General features: G+C 46.2%; 1 protein-coding gene across 5 annotated transcripts in view; it reads left to right on the forward strand.

Moving 5' to 3' along the window:
• Positions 1-27838, forward strand: part of ZDHHC19 (zDHHC palmitoyltransferase 19) — an 86253-nt gene that overhangs the window by 34238 nt on the left and 24177 nt on the right. The window contains exon 2 of one of the 5 annotated variants that reach the window (XR_016019534.1): positions 26626-26684. The exons of the other annotated variants lie outside the window; for them this stretch is intronic. The gene's annotated coding sequence lies outside the window, so the exon portion shown is untranslated. The remainder of the gene's footprint in view (positions 1-26625; positions 26685-27838) is intronic. 5 annotated transcript variants of the gene reach the window in all.

Genomic DNA, 27838 nt, shown 5'->3' on the forward strand with positions numbered 1-27838 from the left:
CTCCTGTCATTCTCAAAACGACTTGTGAGGAAGGTGCTGCTGTTCCTTTTGTGGGACAGTCCTCAGGCTTCCATCTCCCTATCTGCATGGCCAGGATTTTCTGGAGGATCCTCAGGACTACTCCTGCCCTGACCACCTGGGAGTCCATGACTCAGTGACCAGACAAGAGGGTCCCCGGCCTGGAGACAAGCCCTGAGGTATACAGGGCCTTGGGCAGGGCTTCTTCTATGGCTCATTAGGGTCCTTTGCGTGAACTTCATCTGTCCCCTAGTAGTGGGGGGAAGGGAGGCATTAGGTCACCAAGCAAGGGTCCTGACTGCTGGGCAGGATCCTTGGCCATCTGGACTTGGAAAGCCCCCTGGCCTGCTAATTCCTAGCCGTCTGTTCCTCAGGCACTGACAGAAATGGAAAGACACTCTCCTGCCCGCCCTTTTTCCCGGGTGGGGCAGGAGGCTGCTGTGGAGAGAACACAGACTGGGCATCAGGAAACCTGGATTGGAAAGCAGGCTCTGTGGCTTCTTGGTGCTGGGGCCCTGGAAAAGCCCTTAGCCTCTCAGAGCCTCTGTTAACCACATCTGCAAAGGGAAATGAAAGCCCATGCCGGCCCACTTTACAGCACTGTAGGATCACTCCGTGTTCGGTGGGAAGACACTCTGTGGACTTTCACTTTTTTGTGCAGGCAGGAGCTGGGTGGGTGTGGGGTCTATAAAGGGAGCAGTGGAAGGTCAGACTTAGGCTTGGGAACCTGGCAGGAGTAACTAACTCCCTTTCCCTTTTGTCTCCATCTCACTTCGTTGGGTCTCCTTTTGCAGACTCTGGATTTGAATCATGTGGAAGTGGCCAAGACTGAAAATGGGCATCTTATTTTAAATCCCAGGTAGACTAAGCCTGAGTCACCTTCCTTGGGGGAACTTCTCAGCCCCCTCTCTTCCCCACCAAGTATCTGTTCCCAGGAGGAAGAGATGGCTGGACTGGGGCTTGTGGCAGGGATATGGCCCTTTCTCCTCCCTGCTGGCATCCCCGTCTGTCAGCCCCCCCAGGCACCTGGCCTCACAGTGCCCTGGAATGGAAGCCTCTGCAAGGCCTCAAGGTCTGACTGTGCCCAGCTCATTCTGAACCCTCGGTAGGGACTTGGGCTGCTCCCATCTTGGCTACGAGTTTCTATCTGCCTTGGACACAATCCAGACCAGAGTAAAGGAGGTTTGTTCCTGAAGCAGAGACCAGAACTAGGCACACAGAGGGCTCTTTGCTTTGGAGTTGAAGCTTTAAAAGATTTGTTTTCTTTAAATATCCTGCTGCAGGAAAGAGAAGCCAAAAATCAAACATTCCTGAAACATGAATTTCAGGTGGCTTTAAAGGAGCAATTTGTTTGGTTTCCGTCCCACCCTGTTTCTGCTCAGTGGGGTCTGGGCACTTGTCTGTGGAGTTTGGTGGAGGGTCCACACCCATCCAGCCTCACCGGGAGGAGGTTTCCTCAGGACGAAATCCAGCCTAAGGGTCTCTGGTCACAGCCGGGCCTGAGACCCAGGGGAGGGTCTGTGCACATCCCCGTCAGGGTATGGAGGCCACTTTCCCTCCATCCTCAGCTGCACTGTCACTGTTGACCATACCCCCCTTTACCCTTGACCTCAAGGATCAGACACGCTCCTCCTGACTCCCAAATGCTCCATCTATGATTCTTCCTCTCATCTCCTACTTAGAAGTCTTCCAGCTCCCATCCTCAGGACATGCCCACCACTCAGAGAACTCACTCATTTCCTTGCCTTTGGTGGTGCTGGGCCTGACCAAGCCCCCATCTCCAGGCTCACACCCTGCCAGTGCCCCAGGCTCTGTCCTCAATGGTCTTCTTTTCTGTCAGCTTTATTGAGGTATAATTGACAAATAAAATTTTAAGATATTTACAGTATACAATGTGATGATTTGGTATACGTATACAGTGAAAGGATTCCCACCATCGAGTTGGCCTTAATTTTTAATGATTGAATTATTCCCTCGGAGTCCCATGAAAGTCTCAGGGTCTTTCCTGAGTTCCAGCACCAGGAAGAAAGGAGAGAAAAAAGCAGAGGCAAACCAGCCACTGAGTAAGAGGAACACTTGTTAGTCTGAGGGAATAGCAGAGCAGGGTGCCAGGGCTAGAATCCAGGGGAGAGGGCATCTGGTATCTCACACCTGTCCCACACCCAGGCCCAAAGCTGACCTTGACCAAGAAAGGAGCAGGGCTACAGGACTATCCTGAGCAATCTTACTTGCCCTTCTTGACTCCTGGGTCCCTGCTGTGGAGGCCATGGTAGGACTGGGTAGGGGTGGGGAAGGAGGGCACTGGGTGAAGGGGTGTCTAAGGAGGATACCAGTTCAAGGCTTATTGTTGTCTCCAGGGAGGAGCTGATAAAAAGACTGAGGCCTGAAGTGGGATAGTGGGAATAAGAATTCATTCATTCATTCATTCAACAAACACTGAATAATCACAAGGTATCCAGGAGATACTGAAATTAGTTTTAAAAAATAATATGTTCATTCATAATATAATTAAGTGTTGATTAAAATTACATATATGTATTTTTAAAAGACTGGAAGCAAATTCATCAAATGCTCATGGTCATGAACAAGTATTTCCTAATCAGAGGGATTCTGGCTGCCAGTCTGGGTGTCAGGACACCTGAATGCTAGGCCCAGCTCCTCCTGTGCCTGGCTGTGTGACTAGGAAAAGCCCTTCCCCTCTATGTTCCCTCATCTGTGAAATGAGAGTGTGGAAACAGAAGGTCTATGGCTCTTTCCAGCTCTGATCTTACCTGAGAACATTTAGGACTAGGGAGTTCTAGCAGTTACATTGACCTGGCTGAGGCTACTCTGCTTTGCCTCAGGAGCTGTGTCCACCCCCACTCCTCTCCTGGAGGGTTCCACACAGGGGAGGGAGAGGCTGCCCACAGCCTGACCAGCTGTCGGGATCAGATCTGAAATTAGAATCATGCCTCTCATCTCTTTCCACCCATTAAGAATCATGAAAGTTTGTGGCCTGGTGACCAGGAGCAGAGGGGGCTATGGCTAGAGCTGCTGCGTCAGCCTTAATGGCCCTGAAGCCTCCGTTTGGAAATGAGAGAGCCAGCCAGGCAGGGAGCTAACACGTATTGATTGCATGCCCCCTGCACCTCCCTGCACCACACAAGGCTCGTAAGTTGTTCTATGGGCCTTAACTCATTCATCCTTCACAGCAGCCCTGGGTGGGATGTTTGATTGTCACCTCATGGAGGAGGGGTGAGTCTCAGAAGGGGGAAGCACTGCACCAGTCACACAGCTGGGAAGAGGGGCTCCAGGATTGGAACCAGCTGTCTTGGCATCTGAGTGGAAAGCAGCCAGGGCCCTAGGCTGCTCTTCCAAGGATGGAGGGGGATTTCCAGCAGCTGTAAAACCCACTCTTGCCCCCACTGCCAGAATTTTGTGTGTGGTAATGGGGGCTTAAACCCATTTCTGACTTTCCCCATGGAAAATACATTTCTCTTTCCTAGAAAAATCCCACTGGCAGAATTGCTTCTCCCCTTCTTGTTCTCAGGCCTCTGAGTGACCCTGACTCCCCAACAGTTGGCAGATCTGGTACCTCTCTCATCTTCCTGTGGAAGCTGGAGGTCTTGTTCTCATGGGAAAGCAGCATCTTGAAAGGGAGAAATGCTGGCCCCTCATGCTGAGCTGTCTCTTTAGGCACCTGCTTCTTCTTTTCACAACTTCCCTATTTAGTTAGCCAACTGTCCTTTTCTCCAGCCTGCTCCCCACTGGGTGCTCACCTCACCCCATCTTCCCCCCCATGCACATACACACATACCACCTTTTTTCTTCCTCTTCCTTAAATTCTAAATTAGGACGGCAGGGGAAATTATGTCTCTTCTTCTATCTGGCCTCAGAGTTTCAGGCAGGCATTGAAGACAAACAAAAAGTAATTTCTTATCAAATGCTATTGCTGTTCTCTTTTGAACACTGGCATCATATTTTTCTAATGGTTACTGTACATGTTCAAGAATTCTGGAGTATTATGGGTTAATTGGCCTTCCTTGGACTAGCCTGAGTACGTACATTTTTAGTGGGAAAATGCCTTTTGACCACATCTTGGAATATAACATAGTTAGCAATTGGGGGCTGCCTGTGATTCTTAACAAATTCAAATCTGCTACATCTTGGGTAGGATGCTTAACCTTGCTTACTTGGCTAAAATCCATACCTCACAGGACTGTCCCAAGGAGCCAATGAGGTAGGGCATGGGAATATGCCAGCACTTAATAGGTGCTCAGTAAATATCCACGCTGCCTCCTACTCCATACTGTCCTGGGGTTCACGTCTTATTCTCTGAACCCCAGTTTCCTCATCTGTGAACTCGGGTAGGAGTCCTGAAATTGCCCTGTCCCTTTGTATCTGTGGGTTTCTCATCCATGGATTCAACCAAACTCAGATAGAAAATATTTGGGGAAAAAAAAAAAGTTATGTTGTTGACACGTACTATATAGTTAGGCCAAAGATGGTCTGTACTGAACATGTACAAACTTTTTTCCTTGTCATTATTCCCTAAATAATGCAGCATAACAACTATTTACATAGCATTTACATTGTATTAGGTATTATAAGTAATTTAGAGATGATTTAAAGTATACGGGAGGATATGTGTAGGTTATATGCATGTGCCATTTTGTATACGGGACTTGAATATCCGAGGATTTTGGTATCTGCAGGAGTCCTGTAACCAATTCTCCGTGGATACAAAGGGACAACTGTACTTCACAGGGTAGCTGTGAAGTATTAAAGTGAAGAGTGTGAAAGTGCTTTCTATGCTGAAGGTGCAGAGTACAATTAAGGAGTTGTTATATGCAGGCCCCATTGCACAGCTTATTGACTTGTTTTTGAAGAGAGAAAGCTCCCGTCCCCAAACTCTTCAGTCCTCGTTGGGACAGGTCACTCCTAGCGCATGGAGTCAGACCCTGCCTGGCCGTACAATTCAAGAGGCCTGAACTGTAATGAAGAGCACTTCTGCCCTCACTGCTACCCGGGTCTCGGCCTCTCCAGGACTTGCTTTTCAGGCACAAACTGACAGGAGGTGTGCACTGTGACAGTGGCCTGCAGGTGACTCCCACAATGAGCTGACATCTTACCTCCTAGCCAGTCCTTAGGGCTCCCTGTTCTCTGTGTCTCTCTGTCTCCTGGCAGGGGAGTGGGGGATGCAGGGCCCTGGTCCTGGCTCTCTAGGTGGCCAGCGACTCTCCCAGGCGACTCTGAGGTTTGTCCACAGCCCACCTGCCTTGGAGAGGCACGGGCCCAGGTCACCCCTATGTTAGCACAGGGTCTTCCAAAGCGTACTGCACAGCCTGCAGACCCCTTTCCCAGACGACTTCGTATTTTAATAATTAAGCATTTATTGTAATGAATATTAGAAAAGAATGTAGTTAGCTTGGCCTAACCAAGAATTGAAGGATTTGGAGAGAGGAGTTTTTAAAACAAATCAATTCACAGGAACAAGAGAGGTTGCATATATTAATCTATTGCATGGGCTCTGTGTTCTTTAGCAAAGTGTATTTTTCACAAAGTGAGATGATTAAAAGTTGATTTAGTGACAAAAAATAAAAAAGTAGAGCAGGTGATGTGCAGACATGGTAAAAATGGTGACGGGAAATTGAATGACTGAAGTTTGGAAATGGTTTTCCCATTTAATGCTCACAACAATCCTGAGAGTAGGCGTTACTGTCTCCTTTTATGGAGGCAGAAACTGGCACGGAGAGGTGAGGCGAGTTGTCCAAGTTCCCTCAGTGAGAGAATGGAGGAGCCAATCAGTGGGGCCTGGAGAGAGGCCTCCTCCCAGGACCACTGAACCCTGGGCTGACAGTTCCGAGCTCAGCGCTCTGTTGCTCAGCTGTGCCAGGCAGGGGCTTGTTCTCTGACTAGAAATGGTTGCATCAGACTGGCTGACCTTGTGCTTGTGGCAGAATAGATAGCAAGACTGACGGGATCAGGGAGGGCAGATGATGAGAAGGAGAACCAGACAGAGACAAAAGACAGACACACGCCTGCCAGGCTGGCGTCACAGGGATCTAAAACATGTGGGAGCTACTAAATAACTCTTACCCCAAGGTTCTTTGAATCACGGGTCTGGCCTAACACCTTTAACAGGCCTCTAACACCCAATCTGAGAGTAGGTGAAAAGGATTTGAGACAAAGGAAAGCTATAAACTCTGTGAATGCATCCACACCCCCCCCACCACACACACACCTTGAGTGATGACAAGGGGTGAGTGGCCATCGCAGATCTTTTGTCCTGGTGCCTCGTAAAAAACCCGTAGGGTGTCCTTTCCCCTTTGGAATGATTTGTTGCTGACCTGTCTCTCTGCTTCTGTTCTCTTGTCACTGTGAAGTTGAATAGGTGCAGCACATGCCCGTGGTTGCCAGAGATGTACATGCTGGCTCAAATAAAACTAACAAACAAGTAATGAGTGCACATGACGATCCAGCCCGATGCAAGCCCTGTGGGTTTGTCAGGCGGAAAGGAAAGGAGGAAGGGGCAAAAGGTGAATGAGGTGGGCTTGGCCTCTAGGAACTTGGAGCTTCCTGGGGAGGAGGAGCAGGAGAGGAACCTTGCTTGAAGAAGCTCAAATGACCCATCAGCAGATTTCAGTAAGACCTGAAGACTATGTACCACAGAAGGGTGGTCACAATGACGTGTGTGATCGTTCTCGGGGGCTGGGAGGCGTGTCAGGGAAGGTCTCCTCTTCTAGGGCACTGGTGCCAACTGAGGAGAATTTGGTCTCCCTTGTGTTGTGTGAGGCTTAATGCGCAAGTTACAAAGCACATTCCCCCGTGAGCCAGGTGGGGCAGGAGAAATGAGCCCCCAAAGGCAGATGAAGAAACTGAGGCTCGGGGAAGTGACTAGCAGCCCAGGTCAGAGGACTAAGGAAGTTGCGTTGAGGTTGGCATCCAGACCCATGAAGGGGAGGCCAAGCCAAAGATTGGCCTGAGCATGGGGGGTGCGCAGGGAAGGTAAGAATGGTAACTCCTGGGTCTGCAGGACAGGAACAAATAAGGGAAAGAAAGAGGAAGGTATGGTTTCTGTTCCCAGAAGCAGCTGCAGCAGATGCGAGCTGGGGTCAGGGAAGGGGGCTGACATGTGCAGGAGGTGAGATGTGGTGCTAGGGGAGGGCGCAAAAGGTGGGTACAGTTGGTGGAGAGGTAAGTTTTCTGGTACCACCAGCTAAGAGAAACCTCAAAAACTTTCAATTCTAGGACTGGCTTTCTGTTTCAGAGATTACTTAACTCTACTTTTATCTTAAAAAACGATAAAACTTTCCTTAAGTTAATTTTATTCTTTTTACTACTGCGAAGCTAAGATGAGAGGGGACAGCAGCTACTACTCACCCGCTCTCTACCGTGCTGTGGGAACACTGCTAAACGCCACCTGGATGGGCTCATTGAATCTCTCAGCCACCTTCAGAGGCTACTACGATCATGTCCATATTATATTTGGGGAAATGGAGGCACCAAATGATCAAACACCTAGCTCAAGACCACTCAGCAAGTAAATGGCAGAGCTGAGACTTAATCCAGGCAGTCACTACAGGGCCGACTTTTTCAGCCCAAGGCTGGTTGCTTCGGTTACTGTAGCCCCTGCACGCTGGGCACCCACCACACGCCCAGCCCTTTGGCTCCGCTGTTGCTCATCTTCTCAAAATCTATAGAAGAATGGAAATCCTCTGTAATCCCACAATCTAGAACTAACCACTGGTAATGCTTTGGGAAACATCCTTCCAGTCTTTCTTCTGTCTACCAATATGCATATGTGATAAAAATTACCACCACAGTTTCATCATTTTGAACAGCTTTATGGACGCATAACTGATTAAAATGGGCATATTGAAGGTGCACAGTTTGGTAAGTTTTGACACGTGTACAACCGAAACCGCCACTACAGTCAAGACACTGAACACATCTGTCCCCCCACAAGCTTCCTTGAGCCCCATTCATAGCCTCCCCACCCTCCACTCCCCTCCTAGTGCTGACGTCCTAGAACTCGAGGACTTCTGACCAGTGTCACGGCCTAGGCAGCAGGCACCTGGCCAGGGGGCTTGCCTGGGCTCCAGCCCTCAGTCATGGGGTGCTTCAAGGGGTTCAAACAATACCACCTTCTGCAGGCCAAAGAGTGCGTGTGACTTGTCAGCTTCATCCAGCAGTTTGGCCTGCTCTGGCACCTGCTGCCCCCTCCTTGTAACCCTCCTCCTCTAACCATCCCTCCGTTACACAGACCTGCATCCTTAGGCCTGAATCTTCCAGCTCCCTGAAGTTGACCCCACTTCCTCCTCAGGTTCTGTAATGTCGTCTGAGAAGGTTGCCAGGGTCCCTAGTCACAGGTGTCACAGGCTTATCTTTAGATATTATTATTGCCTCTCCAGGGGCAGGAGCTGAGGTGGAGTGGTCAGGCTGTGAAGGGGAAACACAAGCTCCCTGTGAAGCACCCACCCTTGCTTTTGGCTATTTTTGACTGTCACCTTGCTGAATCTCATAACTCACATTCTTTGCTGAGCAGGATTTCCTGAGTGTACTTTAAACTTCTATCTATGACTCAAGGCCATATTTGTAACGTTGTTTGCTGATGTAAGTTGGCAGATGCAGTGAGCAGTGTGGGTGAAGCGGGGACCAATCACAGTGGTATTACTGGAACTTGCTTTCTGGCAAAGGCCACACTTGTCCTCCAGCCTCAGGAGGGATGGCAGTTGTGTTTCTGCCTGGACTATTGGCAGCCTAACATGTGACCAATTTATTAGCAAATCAAGAACCAAAGCAGCCTTGGCTTTCTCATCTGCCATCAAATCACCATCATAGACACCTGTGTTTGTACACTGTTTTAGTTCTCAGAGTCCTTGCACACACACATTTTCTCTTCTGATCTTCCCAGTAACCCTGTGAGAAAAGCAGGACTGTGCTCCTTCCCATTTTAGAAATTTACGACACAACAGTCTCAAAAAATCAATTCCAGGTCCATTAACGATGTGACAGGCAGAATATACAACCTTAAGCAGGGAGTATAGGAGTATATCTCTGTGACCTTGGGGTAAAAAGAATTTCTTGAAAGCACTAATAGTTAGGAAAAGATGAATAAGTCCCACTACATTAAAATGGGAAGATGATAATGATGTGTCAATGTAGGTAAACAATTGTAACAAACGTACCCCTCTGGTGGGGATGTGTGTAGTGGGGATTGTGCTTGTATGGGGGCGGGGGTATGTGGGAACTCTCTGTACTTTCTGCTCTGTAATTCTGCTGTGAACCCATAACTGTCCTCAGAAACTAAGTCGATTTAAAAGGAAAGAAAAAAAAAAAGAAAAGAAAAGCTTCTGTTCCTCAAAGGAAGCTATAAATAAAGCAAAAAGATGCAAAATAGGAGAAGATACTTGTAACACATAACCAACACTTAACCAATGTGATTGAAGTCCAGAATACAAAGAACCAGAAACAAATAAGAAAAAAGACAAGGGAAATGCACCTCTTGCAAAAAAGAAAACATACATTGAAAGTAAACCTATACAAAGATGCTTACCTACCTTAGGAATCAGGAAAATGCAAATTGAAGACAATAGGAAATACTGTTTTATACCCACCAGATTGGCAAAGAGGATAGCATTTAGGGTTCTCTAACCCAGGCATTTGCCCTGCACACCCAAGCAGCAGTTCCCTTTAGGGTACACCATGCAGGAAGTTCAGGGCAGCACCATATGCAACGTTTAAAACAAAACCCTGAAAGCAAGCCATATAGCTTTTTCAAAGTAAAATAGAAAAATTATGGTGTGTATATCATATAATGGAACATGGCAGAGAAAATAAACCTCAGTTTCGTTCATTAACAAATGAATCTCAAGAATATAGAATGGAATGATGTATTTGTTCCTGGCGCTGTCAACACAAAGTACCACAGACTGGGTGGCTTAAACAGCAGAAACAGATTCTCTCACTCTTCTGGAGCCCAGACATCCAAGATCAAGATGTTGGCAAGGCCGTGCTCCCTCTGGAGCCTCTAGGGAAGGATCCGTTCCAGGTTTCTCTCCCAGCTTCTGGTAGTTCCTTGGCAGTAGAACTCCAGTATTCACATGGTGTTCTCCCTGTGTGCATGTCTCTGTGTCCAGAATGCCCCCTTTGTATAAGGACACCAGCCATATTGCTTTAGAACCCACCCTAATGACCTAACTTTAACTCGGTTATCTCTATGAAGTCCCTATGTCCAAAACAGGTCAAATTCTGAAATACTGGGTTTCAGGACCCCCAATACAGCCTTTTTGGAGGGGATACAATTCAATTTATAACAAAAAAGTGGCAAAATACTTATAATTTATATAAAGTTTAGGTATACATAAATGCTTAAAAACTTAATGCAAAGGAAGAGAATCATAAACGCTGAATTTGAAATAGTGGTTGGGTGGAGGGGAGAGGTATGTGACCAGGATTTCAGATGCTTTGGTATTCTCTATTTCTTAAGCTGACTGGCAGGTGCATATGTTTGTTTAATATTCTTTATAACACATATGTTATTTTTATTTACGAAATAATTCACAATAAATGCAAACATTTTTTTTTTTTAAAGAGTCAGAAAAACAGACTTGGAGGAAAGTATAGATAGCATTTGGAGCAGTTTTGCTGCAGAGGGAAGGAGCAAAATGGGGTGATAGCCAGAGGAGGATGAGATTTCCCATTTTACTTGAGAAGAGGTAAGTTCAGGGAGGTGAAGTGGCTTACCAGGCTCACACAGCTGGCCTGGCTCACCCAGGAGTGGCACCCAGGTCCCCAACTCCCAGCACCATGCCCTTTCCTCCCCACAGCTGCTGCCTCTTGTTTGTGGTCATTATCAGGGTTCTTGGATACTGGCCCTCAGGTTGGTCCTTCTACTCCGACCAGAATTTCACAATTCACAGATCCTTGGAGTAGAAGGGACCACCCTGCAACCTCTTGGCACACGTGACTGAACTTCCCTCTCATTTGTCCTCTTATTGTGATGTGAAATCAGTTGCCAGATGTGTGCACGATCTTGTACCTCTCTTTTATTTTGTATGCTGAAGTGTATTCAGGGTCCTTGGGAGTCATGAGTGGTGCGTTATGAGCGCTGTAGCCAGGTGGTCAACCTGGGCTGGAATCCTGATAGCATCTGCTATCAGTTTGACCTTTGGTCAAGTTCTTTACCTTTTCCAAGCCTCATCTGCAAAAGAGGGCTGTGCTTACCTCACAGGTGGTATTGAGTACTGAGGGTCTGGTACTCAGGAAAGGAAGGACCCCGTCCCTGCCTCTCCCCCCTCCATTTCTTACACAGGGGAAGTTTGGGTCTTCTCTGCCTCTGGCCAAGTGCGGACTACCCACCCACATGCCTGCCGTAAGAGTTGGTTTTCTGAGTTTACTCTAGGAGAAGGGTCTGAGCTCCTGTCCTGGAGAGTTTTACTGGCGCCTCCTGAGTGCCAGGATGTGGCCATGAGGCAGTTGTCACTCACGCTGTGAAAAGATGGCCTCAGCTGACCCCACAGCTGTTCTGGAACCTGGTGCTTGGCCCGGTGAGCTGGAGAATTTACTCTCTGCTGTGACCCCAATCCTCCCTGGGTGGATAGATCAAGTTCAGTTTTAGCTCAGTCCATCCACCAAGAAAAGGGAATGTTATTCCCCCTCTGTAAGCCTCATTTTCCTCCTCCGTGAAATGAAGCCATCTCTTGGTTCCTTCCAGCAACAAGGATTCTGGATTTTTTGTAAGATGTCATTTGAACCTGCAAAGTTAGCCCATAGAAACACAAGGGCCCTGTTTTACTTTGCTTGAATTTCAGAGCATTTAGTTCCCCAGCACCTGCAAGAGTCGATCCAGCAGAAGTCAAAGAAGAGAAGGTCTGGGACCTTATGAGCCTTGGAAGGGACAGAGCGCAGAGCACTGAGCGACCAGTGGCCCTCTCAACAAAACAGGGTTGTCAGAGGAGGCCCAAATCAGTGTGTGCCATCAGCCTCAAAATACTTAGTCTTTAACTCAGTAACTTCACTTCTGGGAAATTATTCTAAGGAATGATCAGAAATATGGATAATATTAGGTCGGTGCAAAAGTAATTGCAGTTTAAAAGGTTAAAAACAATTGCAAAACTCACAATTACTTTTGCACCAACCTAATAGTATATACATAAGGATGTTTATCACAGAACTGCTTAAAATATTGAAAAACTTTAAACCACCTAAACGTTCAGAAATAGAAGACTAGTTGCATAAATTTTGTTATGCCAATATAATCAAATACCAGAGAGCCATTAAAAATCATGTTATAGGAGATTTTGGAAATACTTACAATATAGTTAAGTGAAAAAGTGGCATATATGATTGTATCTATTGAATGAAGTAAATTATAGATTGATAGATGTACACACATATATGTTCAAAATAGAGGAAATACACAATCTTATTAGCAGTAATTGTCTCTGGATAGTAGACTAACAGGTAATTTTTATTTCTTTATGAGTTTTTACATGTAGTATATAAGATATATTATATCTTTACCTCTAGACTTTTCTGTAAGTTCAAGATTTTTAATAAATATTTCTTTTATCTGCAGAAAAGCAACAAAAATGTTATTACAATTTTAATTTAATTATTAATAGTGGTAAATTTTTTAATAGTGGCAAAATATACATAGCAAAATTTACCTATACCTTAACCATTTTTAAGTGTACTGTTAGGTAGTGTTAAGTACATTCACGTTGTTGTGCAATCAATCTCCAAAACTCCTTTCATCTTGCAAAACTGAAACTCTGTACCCGTTGAACAACTGCCCTTTCCCACCCAGGCAACCATAATTCTACTCTTTGTCTCTATGAATTTGACTATTCCAGGTTTCAAATACTTGTAAGTGGACTCATACACTTTATCTTTTTGTGGCTGATTTATTTTACTTAACATAATGTTCTCAAGATTCATCTATGTTGTAGCATGGGTCATAATTTCTTTCCTTTTTAAGGTTGAGTAATAGTCCATTATATGTATATACGTATCACATCTAAAAAAATCTATTTATCTTTCAATAGACATTTGGGTTGCTAACCTTTTAGCTATTGTGAATAATGCTGCTGTGAACATGGGTGTGCAAATACCTCTTCAAGACCCTACTTTCATTTCTTTTTGAAGTGGAATGGCTGCATCATATGGTGATTCTATTTTTAATGTTTTGAGGAACCATCATGCCGCTTTCCATAGCGGCTGCACCATTTTTCATTTTACCACCAGTGCACAAAGTTTCCAATTTCTCTACATCCTGGACGATGTTGTTATTTTCTTTTATTTTATAGTAGCCCCCGAAAATGTCATTTTTAAAAACGGGCAGAGCACGCCGAAATTTTGCCCAAACCCTCTGAATGCCAGATGCTGGTTTCTGGGCTCAGTGCAGAGGTTATACTGAGCCTCATTACAAAGTCCCAGCCTCTCTGGAGCATATGGTCCAGCCAGGAGACCTGCCCTGGCTATGATCCATTACTCAGGACGCCACTGGAAGGACCTGGCCACACACTCAAAACTCATTTCAAAAGAAGGGCATTTCAGGAAGGCCTTGTGCCGGAGCTTGAGCTATGGAGGGTTTGTAACTTGCCCTGTAACCATGGCCTGTAAAGGGGTGCATTCAGGCCTGGCCTGGCAAGTACAGCAGGATTAGCCATGGCTCCCTTATGGCTTCCTTGCTTCTGGCATCCCTGCCAGGAGAATTCTGTGCCTACCCTTATGTTTTTCTGGTCTGGTCTCTGAGGCTAAAGCAGGAGGAGGGGGGCTGGGTTGCCCCCAGTTATAGCTGCTTCCAAAATCTCTGCATAGAAATGGAGGTCCCTGGCCAAACTGGAGGCATTGACAGGGATTGGTTCTTGGGCTCTGTGGAAGGTCAAATAAGTTGTAAGCGGGCAGCAGAGCAGTAGGTAGGAAGCAGCAATGTCAGCCCTGTACAGCTCCAGAGACCTACAAGATGACCTCCTTCACAGTCGATGCCCAGTGATGCTCCATGTCACAGAACTTTTTGCATTTGCCTTGAAATAGCTGGAGGCAGAGGGATGACCCCGTTGACCTCTGGCGGGTCCAACCAGCCCAAGAATGTCACCTGCTACCTCACTTTTATGCTGATGCCTAGCGTAAATATTTATATGTACAGTACAATTTATTATACATCCTATTTTGGTTTCTGTCCATGGCACCTGTCTCTGAAACCAGGAGAGACTTCCATTTTGGGATTGTTAGCATCAGTGGCTCCCATCTCTTTTCCTGGCCTTTGAACCTTCTGCTGGTAGTTGGTGGTGAGGCCAAAGACACAGTGAGGTGTAGGCCATAGTCAACTACCCCAAGACTATTGCAGGATGGCTCTTTCTCACGCTGGGGAAATTGCCTTCCATTCTGGCTTGTGGAAACCCATAGTCACCCCTCGTGACTCATAAGGCAGAAATGACTCTCCGCGGGCAGAAGTGGGGAGCCATGACACATGATGGCGGGCTTGGAGGAGGCCTGCTGGCCCGGCGCCCACAGTGTCTGCCCTGTGCCTGAGTCTCCCAGAGGCAGCAGCTGCCCTCTCTGTAGGACCTGAGAGGCCAGCGACAGGGTCATGGAATGGCAGCAGCCAGGGCCGGCGGCACTTATCTCCACATTTCTGCATCTCTAGAAAGGCACTGAATGTATCAAACACTTGCTGTTTCTACACAGTGTTTCTACACACTGTGCTGGGCGCACTAATCCATCCCGTCCTACTTAATCCTACAACCTCAGGAGGAGGAACTTGTTTAGGAGGTCCAGAGAGCCAAGGAGCTTGCCCAACGCCACACAGTGACAAGTAGAAAACTGAGGATCTGAACACAGGTCTGTCTGATTTCAAAGGTCTCCATACTGGTGTTCTGATCCTAGGGAAGGGCCGGGGATCAATAACTGAGTGAAGGAGGGTGGGACGGCGTCCTATAAGGAGCAGTCAAAGAGTTTAGGACCAAAAAGCTGAGGAATATCTGGAGTAGAGCCTGTAAATTCTTGACTCAGATGTGTTCCTGTAAAGTGTGATGTGCAAAATGTGAAACTCCCTTCTTGTCTGCAGTGTGCGAAAAACAAAAGCATCTACTTCATGGGGTTGCTATGAAGTTTAATTGAGAGAGTTCGTGATGATTGAGACTTTTAACAAAGGGCGAGCTTTGGGGTTTTGGATTGCCATTCCCAAAACGGGGTCTCTGTTTCTGGAGAGGCTTTCAGTTCAACTTTGGAATATTAACTTAGTTTTTATCAAAAACGTTTGCCACTCTGTTTTGAACCTCTGGGGCTTGGTTGCCTTCTGAATATCCATTTCCCCTTCTTTCTTAATAACAGGACCCTGATTTTGTTTGGGTCAACAGAGTGGCCAGCAGGACTAAGCCATGGCCATGGCAACCCTGCGCCCTCCTTCCCCTGTTTTGCCACTAAGGGAGACCACGTGACCCGCTCTGGTCAATGGACTCAAGTGAAAGGAGCGCTCCTAAGACAGACTGTCTGGCACAGTTCCCTTCTCTTTCTTCCTACTTTGAAAAGGTGCCTGATATTTGAAACTGCAGCAACTATATTTCCACAGGGAAAAGCCAAGAGAACCTCAGAAATGTCAGCCCTGACACTGCTGAGCACCAGCCCCCACCCACTTTCAGATTTTTTATTTTGTGAGACAAAGAAACCACTATTTGTTCAAGTGCGCGCCAGTCAGGTTTTCTGTTGCCTGCAGCTCAATTTATGCCTGACTGACACGTGGCACTTTCTTCTGCTTTCATTCTTGTGTGCTGTGTTCCCAGGTGGGAGGGATGCCCTTAGGTCCTCCAGGGATTCTCGGTGCTGCAGGGCTTCTCTCCTCCCCTTCTTCAGACTTTTGTCAGAACTTTGTGAACCTTTGGATCCTTACCTTTCCCTGAGCACCCACATTTCCCCCATTTTTCAATTCCCTTCTCCATTCTGACCTCAATTTACCATTTCCTTTGGTTAATCCCCTCTCCCCAAAACCACCTTCTTGTCACACGCACTGAGTCACTCCTCACATCCTGTAGCACATAAATGCCGCCTCCCTCCCCCCACACGCGTACACACCTCTCTCCTGGCCGCGTTGTCTTTTTCTGACTTCTTGTTAAAAGTAGAGCCACAGATCTGAAATCCAGTGTCTGGATTATGCTTCTGCCTAATTCCATCTGCTCTTGCCAGATGGAGTGTTCTTAATCCACATATAATTTTAGAGACGGGAGAGGTTGCCATGGGGACCAGACACCCTCACCAGAGCACAGGGAGACTGCCCTTCCTTCCTCCCCAGCCATGCCCAGGTGGCCTGTCCAAGAGCCTGTGCCAAGGAGAGTATGAGAGCAGAGCCTCTTCAGGATTCTCAGTAGCAGTGTCTGACCTTGGAGGCCAGGACTTCTAGCCTACCTTGAGGGCTATCCGTGGAGGAGCCCAGAGATGGCCAGAGGAGCTGATACTTGAGGAAATCAACTGCTTTCTTCTGTCTAGGCTCCTCCTGCTGAGGCAATGCTATGCCCACGCGGGAACTCCTCAACCCCTCTCCAGTGCAGAAAGGTGGGGCTGTAGCTTTGCCCCTGAAATGGGTGAGCTGAAGGGGCCATGGGGGGGGGTTCACTGCAGGGGGTGGGGGAATGGCCCCCTTCCCTTGTAGGAACATTTCTCCGTGGGGCCTTCCACCCTGCCTGGCTGACCTCCTGGGTTATATAACACCCCTTCCCTCTGACTCCAGGGAGCAGCTCCCACTGTGTGGGCCAGCCTTGGGGATCGACAGCTCTGTCTCCTAAAGCACACCCTCAGCAGAAGGTCTGAAAGCTTTCCTGGCTTCCCCTGCTCTTGCCCCTGCAAGCACCACTCCTGTCCTGGGGAGTCTTGCTGGCAAATGGGCTGCTGGCTCACACGCTGCCCCCTTGGGCACTCATGGCTCAGGTGAGACCAATATGTGGTCTTGCCAGGTCAGCAGCTGCAGGACATGGCTGAGAATCAAGAAAGGGGCAAAGGGATGGGGTACCCAAACTTTAAAGTTTCCAGATTTGAGCTGGGGCTTCAGACTCCACTAGGTGGGCTCCAGTGTGTTTTGAAGAGACCTGGTTCTGGTGTCAGAAGCCCTGAGTCAAGACTTGCTCTGCAACTTTGAGCAAGGTGCTTTACCTCTCGGAATCTCAGTTTCCTTCCCAGTGAAAGCGCTCTATGAACGCCTCAGATCCCGCAGAGGATTTCTGTGGCCAGCAGGTGCTTCTCTTGTCCACCTCCCACTAGTCCAAACTGCCCTCCTCTTCTGTTCCTTCTGTCGGCCCTAGAACTGCTTCCTTGCAGAATCCTCTGGCACATCACATCCAACGCAGTAAAATACGTCTACAGCCCACATTAAATATTTTTGCTACAAACTTTTTGAAAGGGTTTTAAGAAAGTTGCTTTATAAATTATTTGGCTATAAATAACTTACTGAATTTTGATTGGCTATTTTTTCAGTGATCGTGGTGTGTATTAGAAATTCTTAGAACGTGAGAAGTGCTACAGAGAGTTACTAAATGTTGTGCCATTGTCTTGAATACTAAATGAATTAATTTGCAAGCCAGTTGGCAAGCCATTAGCAGCTTAAGGCCCTGGCAGGAGTATTTATAACATGGAAATCAGCAAACACAACAAATTAGTATAGTATTTATTTATAGATCCCCACCCCCTAACTAATTTACCCCCCAACCATTGGGAAATTGTTTGTTTTAAATCTTCCCGGATTATTCAAATGTGTAGCCACTGATCTGGAAGAAATTCTTGGGGGGACCCAGACTCAATTCCATCAGGAAGGATGAATTGCTATAGGAAAGAGGGAGTGCTCCCCTAGGGAAGTGCTCCCCACCTCCAGCCTCAGGCCTTGCTTTTGGTGCGTCTTACTTTTGATCAAGGAATGGTCAAAAAGGGTTTCATCTCTTCCTGTTTTTGTATTTGCACTGTAGTCAGTTGGTTTGTTTTTATTGTTTTACTGCTTCCATTTTATTAGGTAAACTTTAGCCTATTTATTGTGTTTATTTTACTTCTCTTTTCATCTTTCACTGCTAGCAGGTCCTGTTGGCAAGCAGAGGTGAGGAGGGCTGGCCCAGCAGGGAGGAACGCAGGGCCATGCAAGCTCTGCCAGGCCTTCCTGCTACTGCGGCAAGAGGTCAGGAGGAAGTCCTTGATCTTGAACCCCCAACAGTTAGCGTCTGTGGGTGGCCCTACTTTCAAAGTGCACTCCCCATGATTCTGGCCTCTCCACACGAGGAAGTCTGTGAGCCCAGGAGACCTTCCTGAAGGCTCCTGAGGTCCTGCTGAGCAAAGCCTCCAGCTCTCAGGGGGAGTGAGAAATGGGGCCCACGCAGGGGGCTATCAACAGGAGCAGGGTCAGGCAAGCATGGCATTGATGGTAGAGCACAGAGGACCAAAGGAACAAACCCGATGTACGTGTTTCAGCAGGGAGGACTTCCTAAATGTTCTGTGCAGTAAAAAATGCAAATAGCCAAACCCTGTGGAGCGCATGATGCTATGTGAAAACACATAGCGCAAAACAGTATATTTTGTATGGGCGTATGTATTATACATAAACAGAGGATGGGAAACTTTGAAAGTTCTGAAGCATGGACATCAAATCCCTAAACAGTAGTTACTCTTGAGGTGAAGACAGAGACAGGGATTGAAGTTGATGGACTAAAAAACTTTAGATTGATCAACAATGTTCTGATTTTTAAAAGAATGTTCATTTACATATGTAATTAAACTTATTTTTTAAAAATCTAATTTTTGTGTGTGTGAAGACAAAGCTTCGGGATGGGAGTTCGAGGGTAGAGTGAAGCCCTGCTCCACGCCCCCCACGACTGCCTGCCCCAGGGCTGTTAATCACTGCTTGCCTTCAGCTACCACTTAGGTGAAATGGGCATAATAAAACTAGTGATGCTAGAGAGCTTCTGAAGAAGTGACCTGAGAGGTCCATCTAAAGAACTGGTGGGCAAAGATGTATATATGCTAGTTATAATGAGCATTTTGTTTTTACAAACAATTTAGAGTCTCCATAAAGACAGGCTCGATATAAAGTCCAAGGACTCTCCCCAAGGACAGAGAAAAGACAGTGATCATGAAGGAGCCACCTTGAGTTTCCTAACAGTAGGTCACATCAGAAACTAACGTTACTTCCTTTGTTCACAGGGGAAGGGAAGGGAAAGAAGCAAGCATTTATGTTGCTTCTCCTGTGCCCCAGGCTCTGTGCTGGGTGTGTTCAGAGCTCACCACACCCTATGAGTTAGGTTTCTCATTTTACAGATTCGGAAACGTGAAACAGGTTCAGTGATGTTAAGATACTTGCCTCAGGGGGAAGTTGAACATCCAGATCCCAAGCAGCTGACAGTAACAGCAGAAGCAGCAGCAGCAACAGTGGCAACAGCCACAGCTACCCTGGGCTGTCCTTTAATCTTTATAAGGATGATGTTGTTATTTGTTTGTTTTTAATTTTTTATTGGGGAATATTGGGGAACAGTGTCTTTCTCTAGGGCCCATCAGCTCCAAGTCGTTGTCCTTCAATCTAGTTGTGGAGGGTGCAGCTCAGCTCCAAGTCCAATTGTCGTTTTCAATCTTTAGTTGCAGAGGGTGCAGCCCACCATCCCATGCAGGAATTGAACCGGTAACCTTGTTGTTCAGAGCTCACACTCTAACCAACTGAGCCATCTGGCCGCCCCAGGATAAGTTTTAATACTCACATTTTACAAGTGAAGAAAATGGGATACCAGAGAGGTTGAGTAAGCTAGCCCAGTCACAGGTCTGTCTCATTCTAAAGTCCAAGCTCTTAACCATGCCACTCTGTGGCATCCCTTCTCCACCTACCCCTTCCTCACCCCCAGGAGATTCTGGCCTCCTCCCCAAGTGGGAAGGGAGTGGGCAGCCATGTACAGCTCCTGGTGGCAACCACTGCTCCAGGCTGGGCTAGTGGATTGGGTTGACTGGTTAATGGGGTGGGGTGCGTGGACTCCCAGTCCATTGGGATTGCAACAGGGCTCCTGACAGAGATTCTCTTCAAAGCCTGGAGCTCAACAAAGGGACATGGGAGATTAAAACTGATACTGCTTGAATAGTAGGTTGAATTGGGTCCCTGATAAGATATTGAGGTCCTCACCCCTGGTCCCTGTGAATGTGACCTTTTTGGAAAATAAGTTATTTGCGTATGGATGAACTCATCCTGGATCAGGGTGAGCCCTAAATCCAATGACTGGTGCCATTATAAGAAAAGGGAAACTTGGACACAAAGACACAAAGAAGACACACACAGAGGGAAACGTGCCAGGTAAAGATGGAGTGATGCAGAAATGTCAAGCATTGCCAGAAGCCAACAAAAGTTATGAAGAGGCAAGGAAGGATTTTTCCATAAAGTCTTTGGAAGGGGGATGGCCCTTCCAATGCTGACACCTTGTTAGGACCTCTAGCCTCCAAATCTGTGAGGGAATGAATTTCTGTTGTTTTAAGCCATTCAGTTTGTGGCAGCCCTAGGAAACTAAACAATCTGGTTGCTCCATAGCTGATTGAGCAATCAAAACACATCACGTGGACTTGGGTAGTGGGACAGAGAGCTTTATCCTTGACCCTGATTTATTTTATTATTCTCTTGGATGAAAATAAAGAGAATGTCTGCCAGTCAAGTAGGTGGATTGTGCAAAACCTGGAGAGATGATTAATACTGAAGCCAGGATCTATATGCAAAACATCTCAGTAAAATGCAATAACGGACCAAACTTTATAAGGTGAAATTTAACAAGGACTCTTTACTTAGATTCAAGGAACCAATTGCATGAATGCAGAATGAGGAACCCCTGGCTTAATGACAGCTCATGTAATAAAAGGTGTTGACCGCAGCTGAATATGAGCCAACAATGCACTGCGGTCACTAAAAAAGCAAGTGTATGTTTAAGGTGCTCTACTGGCGAGGAGAGATGAGATGAGATGAGCATCCCATGGGCCCCTGGGCTGATCAGGCCTCATCTGGAGCTTCATTCAGATCTAGGTACCACATTGTGGTGTTTTGGCACTACTCAGCATTCAGGGAAAAAGAGCCTGGGAAGTGAGGGGTCCAGAAACAATTCTGCAAGGAAAATTAGAGGATCTAGGCTTGTTTCCTGGAGATGAATAACTGTGGGAACATGGGACATGTCTTTAATACTGAATGGTTCTCATGAAGTGGAGGGAATGGGTCATTGTGTAGTGTTCTAGGAGAAGGTTCCTAACCAGTGGCTCCTGCCCTGATGAGGCAAGAGTACAACTATTGGTTTTGCGGCATTTATCCTCACTTTTTCTAATAATAGCACCCACATTTCCTGTGTGAGACCATTCCACCCCCACTGTGTCCATGGTTCCAGGAGTGGGACTATGACTCTGGATTAACCAATCAGAGTGCTCTGTCCCTTTGGCCAAACCGATCTGTCCAGGGATGGGCATGTGACCCAAGCCAGATCAATGAGTGTCTATCCCATTATTTTGTTGCAATTATCAGGCAGAAACCCCTTCCTTCCATTAGGATCATGAAGCTGGTAGGATAGAAATCTGGAGGTGTTGGCGGCCAGCTTGCCAAAGTGTGAGAGGAGCCTTCTTGAGAATGAAGTCAAAACAGAAACTAGAGCCAAGAAATGGAGACAGAAAGATCTCTACTGGCACCAGGTGAACACCTGGATCCAGCTAGGACTGAAGCTTGTTTGTCACGTGACACAATACAATCCCCTTTTGTGCTTTCACCAGTTGGAATTGAGGCTTTGTCATTTGCAATCAAGGGTCCTGATACATCCCATCCACCTGCAAGCATAGCAAGATGTCTGATGAAGATGTCATATGGAAGGAATTGTAATGGTTAACATTTATTGCGTCCCTTCTATATATAGAAATTCTGGTAGCTTTTTAAGTTTAATTTTTTTGGTTAATTTTTAATGGAGTTACACTTGCACATAGTCTAATGAGTTAAATAGTTCTGTAAGATTTACTATGAGAAACTGTCTCTTGCAACTCAGACCCCATTTCCAACTTCTCAGAGGCATCCACTTTCAACTTTTTCAGCTGATTCTTTATCTACTGACTTTTCTCTGTGAAAAATTAGTATTTAGCTCATTTTTGCTCTCCCTACCCCCAGCACACAGGTTTAGCCAATCAGCCTTCCCATCTCCCCTTCCTCCCAATTTAGTTATGTTGTAATTATGTTTAGATCAGTATTCACTGTTTACATTTTAACTTTGAAAACTCTATTCACTGCTCAATTAATATACTACGATTATTTTTTCCTGCACAACATTTTGTTTTTGCGGGAATTAATAATAGTCTTACTTTTTTCTTTTGTTTAGTATTCTATTTGTTACTAATTCAACCCCAAACTCGCCCTTATTTGTATGTAAATCTCTAGACAATATGCTCAAAACATTAGATGTTTTTTATCAGCCTCCTGATCTGCTCCAGTCTGGACTGGTCGGTCCCTTCCAGGCCTCCACGATAGCTGTGGTCTTGGGAACTCCCCTCACCATCAGCTAGAGCAGGGGTGTCCAAACTTTTTTCAACGTTTTTTACCAAGGGCCATATGCAGTAAAATACACAAACAGCCGGGCCACTCACTCGAGGGGAAGTACGCATTGTTTCACCTGGTTTATTTAGGTAAACTAAATGTATTTTTGGAATTTGCTGCGGGTCAATTAACAATGGATTGTGGACTGCAGTTGGCCCGCGGGCTGCAGTTTTGACACCCCTGAGCTAGAGAGTCCCTTTGCTCCTCACTTAATTGGCTCTTGGATCCTGGATCCCGTTTCTTCTTTCTTGGTTTAATTCTCGTTTGGCAGAGCACATCCTTGAGTGGCTTCCTGAGAAAATGGGTGCATTGGAGGTATATTTTTGAGATTTTCTCTGAAAAACATTTCACACTCGTATTTAGTTTCTATAAGTTGGATATTGTTTTCCCTCAGAATTTTGAAGGTCTTGTTCCATTGTGTTCTAGTTTCCAACATTGATAAGAAGGTTGATGCCATTCTAGTTCTGGATCCTTTGTATGAAATCTTTTTTTTTTTTTCTTCCTCAAAACTTGTAGGATCTTTTCACGGTCCCCACTGAGTTACCCCAGTAGATCTAAAGATGAATAAGTTGGTCCCCGAGGAGCTTTAAGGCCAATGGAGAAGACATGTGTGTTGGTTATCTGTTGCTGTGTAACAAATTACCCCGAAAGGTAGAGGATTAAAACAACAAACACTTGTTATCCCAGTTTCTATGGGTCAGGAATCTGGGCACAGCTTAGCTAGGGGCCTCTAACTCAGAGTCTCCTACAACAAAACCAATCAATGATGACTAGGGCTGCAGTCACGTCAGAAGCTTGTGTGGTGTCTTTTAGACACGTCTAATCAGCTCACTCATGTGGCAGTTGATCTACATCAAGTCCTTACTGACTGTTGGCTAGAGATATATGTTGCTTGCCACATGGGACCCACCACAGGACTACTCCAAAATGGTAGATTGCTTCTTCCAGAGTGAGGGCTCCAATGGAGACACAGAAAGAGAGAGAGCCCCAATTCAGAAGGCACAGGTAGTTTTTTTGTAACCAATCTCAGGAGTGACATCCCTTAACTTCTGCTGTATTCTTGTCATTAGAAGGGACTCAATGAGCCCAGCCCACATTCAAGGGGAGGGCACTAAACAGGAGAAATACCTAGAAGCAGGGATCATTGCGAGCCTTCCTATTGGACACTGCCCACCACAACAGGCAAATGTGTAATTAGAGCACCTGTGTTAGTGCTGAGAGAGGCAAGCCAGGCTGTTGCAGGAGCTCAGGAAAAGAAACGCCCGCCTCTGCCTGAGGAGATCAGGCAAGGCTTCCCAGAAGAAACAGTGTTGGGTCAAGACTTGGAAGATGAGTAGGAAATTCCAGGTAAACCAGGGGGTGTAAAGAGCATCCCAGGCAAGTAAAAAATATGTGCAAAAACCAGAGGTGTAAAAAGGCTTGGTGGATTCTGGGAGCAACACGGCAGAGCCACAGCAGAGCGTGAAATGCGAGGCTGGGGTGGGCAAGGTCAGCTCCTGAAGGACTTGCCTGCTCTCCCAAGGAGCTGGTACTTTATCGCAGAGGCTTCAGGGAGCCATGACTAGCTTTCAGGGGAGTGAGATGACTGGGTTTGTGTTTTAATACACTCTCTAGTTGCTGGCTAATGGAGGAGGACTGGTGGTGCAGAGGTGGAGGCAGGGGGCCAGTTAGGAGGCTGTTGCAGGTGTCCAGGTGAATCTGGGGTGAGGTAAGTGTGACCGATGTGGCTTCTACAGTGTCAGTGAAAAGGGATTCAGCCTGTCAGTGAGCCAGGTGAATGGAGTGGAGGGAGGGAGGGGGAAACAGGTTTGTGGATAGATGGAGGCACTGCACAGGGAGGTCCATAACCCAGAGCAAGTGGGCTCCATAGATGTCTGTTGACTGGCTAGGCAAACAATGAGCAGGCAGGGTCTTGTTTCTGCGTTAAGGGAAAGTTGGAAGGGTTGGGTGGTATCCTTGGGAGAGTAGGAAGAAAGGTCAGGGTAGAAATGTCAGCCATCACTTTGGATCCCTTGGTTGGCCCCAAGAGGTTCATTTCTAAATCCTATAAATTATTCATCCTCCACACTTCTTAGCTGCCTTCCCATCTGTGGGAAACCAAGGCTCACACATTGCAGCCAAGGCTCATCTCCAGACCCAGAGCTTAGAACGCTCTGCAGGGGCTTCTCGAACCCTCCCACAAACCCACTCCAGCAGCTGTAAGAGTTAGGCACCCCCTTCGGCCTTCTGAAGTTCATAGAAGATCTTAAGGCTTTGAACTAACTGCCTGCCACTGATTTGCCAGCCTCCTTACCTTCTCCTTCTCTACGTGACTGTGGGCAAGTGAGTCACTTCTTAGTCTTCAGCCTATAAAATGAGGAAGTTGGACCAGCTGCTCCCCATGGGCTCTGGCAGCACTAGCTTGCTGGGATGCCATCTCCCACCCACCTTCTGGGTTCTGTGGGCTCCAGGCTGTTTCTGTAACACGCATTCCAGCCACCCCGAGAGTTGTCTGCATTCCCTCCTTCCCTTGGTTCAGGCCTGCCCTGGGAGCTTTAGAAGCTGTACTGAGCTCAGCTCCTCATCTTAATTCTGCAAACCTTGTTGCTTGAGGTTTGGTCTTGTTCCAAGCTCAGCACTTAGGTACCAGGACGCGGGTATGCTGGGCTGGGATCTGCCCCATTAAGCGATGAACCATTAGTGGATAGTCTTCTGGAAGTCAGAGAGTTCATCCCCTGCTCCAGGCAGGACTTCTTTACTCATCAGAGATAATCTTTAAGTAGGTACAGAAGAAAACGTCACACTTTTATGTAACATGTTCCTATTTTGCAGCTCCTCAGTGGTGAGCTTCTTTCTTAGATCTAGCCTAAATCCTTCAGGAAGTTAAAACAGAGCAGAGCTACATTCTAAGCATAGAAGACACACAGACTGGGACCTGCCCCCCCTCAAATTTCCTTCTCCAGAGTTGTGGCTCAGGCCTCCAGGTGGGAAGGGGATCCCTTGCTTTCACCTCCTGCCCTCTCTAACTAGGCCCAGCCCACACCTTCCTGGGGCCAGAGGCACAGTTGCCCTTAGCACCCGGAAGGTCTGAGGATGTTATGTAACTGGTCTTGACCAGACATTCTGGTTCCACAGGTACAGCCTGCAAGTTAAAAATTGTTCTAAAAATGCAGTGCAACTGCCTAAACACACAGACCTAGGGGAGGAGGCCTGGGGACAGAAGCCACAGTCACAGAAGGAAGGGTTTTCCATGGGAACTTTGGGGCCAGTGCTTTGACCCCAAGGGTAATATCGAACTCAGGGACCAGTGGCACATGCCTGGAATAGGTATTGTGGCCTAGCACTCTCTGAGCTGTTTTCTCTAGAACCTCCTCTGTCTCCCTCTGCCTCCTGTGAGAAAGCTGCTCTGGCCCCTCCTCCATAATCCTGTCTGGTCCCTACATGTGTGTGCGTTAGAGCTTTGCTTTTGGTTTTTGTTGTCCTAATTCATTTCCTTATTTTGAGGCAGCTCTAACCTTCCTATACTTCTTCTTCTCTGGTCCCTTCTCTTCTTTCTTTTCTTCCTTTCCCGACCTTGCCTCCACTCCCTCTACCCACTAATGGGAATGGGGATTACTTTCCTCCTTAAACTCTGCCCCACACCCCAAGCCTCTAGGGATGGGCCTGAAGGAAGCAGCCTCTGGCCGCTCCACTGAGATCTTGGGGAAGTCCTTTTACCTCTCTGGACCTCTGTGAAAGGGGGACACTAATAGCCACTTGATTCTTTGCTTCACAAAATGGTTGTGAACATTAAAAGAAGTGACACTGACTTTTGTATACATATACATGGACTTGAAAATTCTTTTCCTTCAGTTCATTCATGACATATTTATTAAGCAGCGATAATTTGCCAGGCATTATGGTAGGTTCTGGGGTATGTAAAGAAGAATGAAAGGCACTTGTGGAGCGGTCCCTAAACCTGCTCATCAGAACCACATGGAGGCCTTCAAGAAAGACAAACTCCCAACCTCCACCCAAGCCTACAGGGCCAGGTCTGCAAAGATGGGGATCAAGGAGGCAGGGGTGATGTCTGTGTTTTTATTGTTCCTCAGGTGAGCCTGACGCCCAGGGTTAGAAACCAGTGTGCTGTTGGTGAGGGAAGGAGCTGAAGGTGAGTTGGGAGGAGGGATAAAGTGAAAACCTACTTTGGGAAGACCTAGATGGGCCAAGGGGGGGCAGGCAGGGGAAGAAGATGGAATAAACTGGTGACAGGAAGCAAGAGGGCATCTTTCTCCTGATCTTTGACTAGGTCTGCTCATATCCATCCACTTCCAGACTGGCCAGTCATTGATGGCTGTGATGAATTCTTTTAAAAAGCAAGAAAAAGAACCACAAAGGAAATACAGTAGCTCTAATCATTTCTTCCTGATAGGAGGCTTTCTCCCCTCAGCTAGGATATTTTACAGAATATTTTGCTCACAGATCAGCCTTTCCCTATTTGTTTTGTCTAGAGAATCACTCTAAAAGTAGGCCTATGTTTTCCACTTTGATCTTGGTGTATATGTAAGTAAAAAAGAAATAATAATAAGGTTTATTTGTTTCTTTAAATATTAGTGACATTTATTCTGATGTTAATGAAGCAATAATTAAGTTTTACTGCATAGAAATTAAATTCACGCCCATTAAAAAAATGAACAGTAAAATAACTAAAACCAAATACAAAAATCTAATGCCTCCAACTTTTCATTTATATATATGAAATACATATAAAGTATATATATATATATATACATATATATATTTATACATATATACCAAAATCTGATGTTCAACAATTCCTCTATTCTATCACAGTATCTTTTTTTTCTTCCGTTAAACTTAAAGTCAAAATGAACATCTGTAATTTTAAAATGTTAACAGTGACTTTGTTTTTTATTTGACAATGATTTGAATAGCCAGGCACTGCTGATGGTAAGAACAATGAACCAAACAGACAAAAATCCTGATGGAGTTGCATCCCAGTTGGGGAGGGATAATAAGTCAAATTAACTAGATGAAATAAGAGCATGGTTAGTATGGTAGATATCAATAAAATGCTAAGGAGAAAAAACAAAAATCAGGGATGAGAAATATAAAATGAGGGTTAAGGAGCTAGAGTTGGAATTTTAGGTAAGGAAGCCTGGAAGATCTCTTGCAAAGATGTTTTAAACTTTTCATCACAAAATTTCAAAGCTTTGCAAAGTTAGAATAATAAAATAAATATTACGCACACTTACACACACATTCATTACTCAGTTTCAAGAAATATTAACATTTTGCCAGTTT

This window comes from Rhinolophus sinicus, chromosome 17, assembly GCF_057876585.1.
Source record: "Rhinolophus sinicus isolate RSI-liver-muscle chromosome 17, RSI-T2T, whole genome shotgun sequence".
NCBI lineage: Eukaryota > Metazoa > Chordata > Mammalia > Chiroptera > Rhinolophidae > Rhinolophus > Rhinolophus sinicus.